Here is a 3884-nt window from a genome sequence, read left to right as displayed (position 1 = left end):
TAAATGGGAGGATAATGCGTTTTAACGCACTCAAACTATGTCCTCCTGCATAGACGATAATGTCGATGTCAATCAAGTTAAGACTCAATCAATATATATGACTTATGTCTATGGTAACACATTAATATTAAAAAAGTTGTCTTGATTTAAAATTTTAATTAAAAAGCTTATAGAATTATTAATTATTAAATTAAGAATAGCAAGCCTAAAAACGGATTTGGATTAACTATTTACAAATAAGATAAATTACATAGTTAGTCGCTCAACTTTCAAAAGTTTTCATTTTGGACATTGAAATTTTAGTCATGCTGATAAATTTTTATTTTGGCTACTTATTTTATCTTTTTAATTTTTTAGAATTAATTTTTTTAATAAAAGGAAAAAACCTGGGTTTATAGGAAAAAAAATTAGATTTTTACATAGAAATATCTTTTTAATTTTAGTGGCATTGGTGGATTGTTCAAGGCATCAATCTTAATCGCTGCTTGCAAGATAACCTAAGATGGTCTGACGGTTTGCATCTCCATATCGACTGAGACAACTTCTTCCCCCCTTGGAGTGACTAGAATAGAAAGTTCAGAAGAGAGGTAAGAAACAAGAGGTATCGATGTTGTCTAGGTTACCTCCGGTTATGATGTGCCTTGGGAAGTGAGCATTTCCCTGTTTTCACCATCATCCCTCTGAACCTAGGGATTGGATGTCCCCTCACCAGTTGATTGTTGTGATTGTTGTTGCTTTTCATACTCTCCAACAGATGTGATCTTTACACAGGCCATGGTCAGAGAACATGAGATTTCTTATAGAGAGAGTTTGGGTTTTATGAAAGAGCCAAGAACTTGGAAACAAGAAGGATGGCAAGGCTTTTAGGGAATTTAGAGATTCAAAATCAACAGCAAAAATCCCAAAGGATATGATTGGGCATTTATAGCAAGTAAAGTTGTCATTTCCCAAAATATACATGTTACCTTCAAAAAAAAAAAAGGAGCCAAAAACATTATTTTTTTAGCCTCCAAAATTTCAGCGAATAAATATAAACATAATTATCACAAAATACACCAAAATGGCATAAAACATAGTCGTGTGGATGCCTTCCAAAAGGGTCAACCCCTTCAAGCTTGATGTACCCCAACTGAGCTTCTCAAGCTCTCAAACCTATTTGAAATTAAGGGTTTGGTGAACATATTAGTTAACTGGCCTTTAGCGGACACATACCTTAGCTCAACAGGCTCATTCTCAACCAACTCTTGAATAAATTAGTGTCTGATATCAGTTTGCTTTGTTCTTGAATGCTACACAAGATTCTTTGAAATGTTTATTGCATTAATGTTGTCACAATAGGTCGTGACAATAGGTAATGCAACCCCAAATTCCTCCATCATCTGCCTCATCCACAGAAATTGAGCACAACAACTATAAGTAGCAATGTACCCTATGTAATGACCCATTTTTGCCCGGGCCCAGAGAAGAACCAAAATAAAAATAAAAAACAACAGTTCATTATTACAAAGTCCAAATTACAGAACAGGCTACAGACCCAATACCCAATTTGCAAGCCCACACATGAGCCTAAAATGAGGACCAAACTATGGCCCAAAATGTTTAACACCCTCGGATGAAACCCTAGGGTTTTTGAAACCTTAGGCGCCGCTCCTCACGTGGTGTCAGCGCGTTAAGCGCCCAAGACAGACGCCCCGTCCCATCACTCCCGTCAACGCCTGCAAAACAAAAACAGAAAGAGAAACAGAGGCAAGCAAAAGCAATGACAGTAGAAAACAAAGCCAAACACTGGCTAAATGGTACTAAACAGTAGCAAAGGCAGCGAGAATAGAAACAAGAAATATTAACAGCTGTAATATGGTTCGGCTATAAAGCCATGAATATCTTCATTGTAAAAAAAAATGACACGACAATATCAATAAAAAAAACAGTATTCAAAAGTTTTAAAAAAGGATTCTTGTTCTTTCCTTTTTGCGATTTTTTTCAAAAAAATAAGATAGAAAATAGAAAAGGGGAGTTGTTTACCTGTTGCGCTGCCGTCGGAGGGATAGAAGCTGAAGGGTTTTCTTCCCTTTCGAAAACTTCCGGCGATTTTTCTGCGATTCCAACTCCAGATCGGAGTTCTACTCGGAAAAAGGGAGCCCCTTTGAAATTTTGGAGATTTCCGGCCACCGGAGGAAACGGTTTCCAGCACCGATGACCGGCGGTCCACGACGGTGCCGATGGGCGGACGGCTGACCGGAATTCAGAGAGAGAGAGAGCAGAGGGGAGCTGTCAAACTTTTTTTTCAAGTGGTGTAAAAATGAATTTGTTTACACGACGTTCAAAAATGACGCCGTTTCAGGCCTTGATCCCACATGCCAAAACGACGCCGTTTGGCGTATGACCCGATGACCCGACCCAAGAAAGCCTAGGATCCGCGTGTTTTTGGACCAAGGGTCTATTTGCGCCCTTGGTTCTTCCTCTTTTGAGGCTGTTTTAATGCGGTCCTTTTATTTTTTTCAATTTTGCCACAATCTGTTTACTTTATTTCAATTTAACCCCCGAACCTCTGGTGGACAAACACCTGAAACAGTGTCGTTTTGAAGGGTGGGGATATTTTCTACTTTTGTCCCTCCACGTTGTGGGCGTATTGCAATTCAGTCCACCCCTTTTCAATTTATTTCAGATTTCCCCCCAAACACTTGTTTTGACACTCAATTTAGTCCTTTCCATTATTTTTGTTGTTTCATTGTTAAATTGATTATTTTAATATATTATTAACCATTGTTATTACATTCTTATTTGTATTTATTTATTATTCTAATACCATTATTATTTTATTATTTCTATTATTATTATGGCTATTGCTTTTATTATGATTATATTTTCTTTTTGAGTTTATCTACTTATTATTTTATTATTAATTAATTTAGCATTATTTAATATTTCTTTATTCTTTCATTCATTTGCTTATCGTCATCTTTATTTGTTTTATAAGCTGTTTTATTTTTTTTTTGTAATTATTTACTTGTTTGTTTTCCTACTATTTATTTAGTAAAATTCCAACTCTTTCTTGTAAATTTGTACTTGTTTTAAAATCTCTTCATATATTATTTATTTTTAACCATTTTTTTACTCGTTTTAAATTTTCTTCCGTAAATCATTCTTTTAAAATTTACATTATTTCATGTCAAATGGTTCCATATAGTTCCAAATTAAATTGTTTTATACTTTATTGATTTTGAGTTGTCACATATACAGTTTTAAGTCATTTTCATGTTGGCTATCTTAATTTGTTCCATGTATTATTTCCCTCATCATATTTTGCAATTTGTTTCGCCCTTTGTGTTTATTTATTTTAATCATTTATTAAATTAGATTTCATCATTGTTATCATCATTATTCTTATTATTGTTATTATTATTTTTGTGTCATTGCCTTATGTTAGTTATTTCTTATTTGATCCTTCATATCAATAGTTAAAAATTATGTGATCATTGTGAATTGTTTTCTTATTACTATATTCATATTCTCATTATTTATTAATATAATAATCTTATTCGCATATTACCATTCTAAATAGAATAAATATATATCGTTTTGAATTTCATATTTATTATTATTTCGTAAAAAGAAAAATTCTCTTATAAAGGCAATATTCCGTGTTTGAGAAATTCGAGAGATCGCGCCCTAACGTGTTGGGTTTCTATTTTTTTCGTTTGACCTAAATAACCGAATAACATTTTAAAATTAAAATGCATGAGTTTTGAAAATCAAAAGACAAGCTTATTCTCGATAATTTAAAATGTCGCGTCCTAACGTGTTGGATGTGACATTTAATTACTTCGAGATAAGAAGGTCTTTAGCATCCGCTTCGATTTATTCAAATATTTTTGTAAAACGAA

The 3884-nt window shown here is 33.5% G+C and overlaps 1 long non-coding RNA gene across 1 annotated transcript; it reads right to left on the bottom strand.

Moving 5' to 3' along the window:
* Positions 1–1474: 1474 nt before the first annotated feature.
* On the bottom strand, positions 1475–2812 carry LOC107942115 (uncharacterized). Its single transcript, XR_001695762.2, has 2 exons — positions 2023–2812; positions 1475–1715 (listed from the first exon to the last, which is right to left on the bottom strand). It is a non-coding gene; the product is annotated as an uncharacterized lncRNA (long non-coding RNA).
* Positions 2813–3884: the final 1072 nt, after the last annotated feature.

The sequence above is a fragment of the Gossypium hirsutum genome, chromosome A10 (assembly GCF_007990345.1).
Source record: "Gossypium hirsutum isolate 1008001.06 chromosome A10, Gossypium_hirsutum_v2.1, whole genome shotgun sequence".
Lineage (NCBI taxonomy): Eukaryota > Viridiplantae > Streptophyta > Magnoliopsida > Malvales > Malvaceae > Gossypium > Gossypium hirsutum.
Note: the sequence above shows the minus strand (reverse complement) of the source record. Positions and strands in the feature narration are given on the sequence as shown.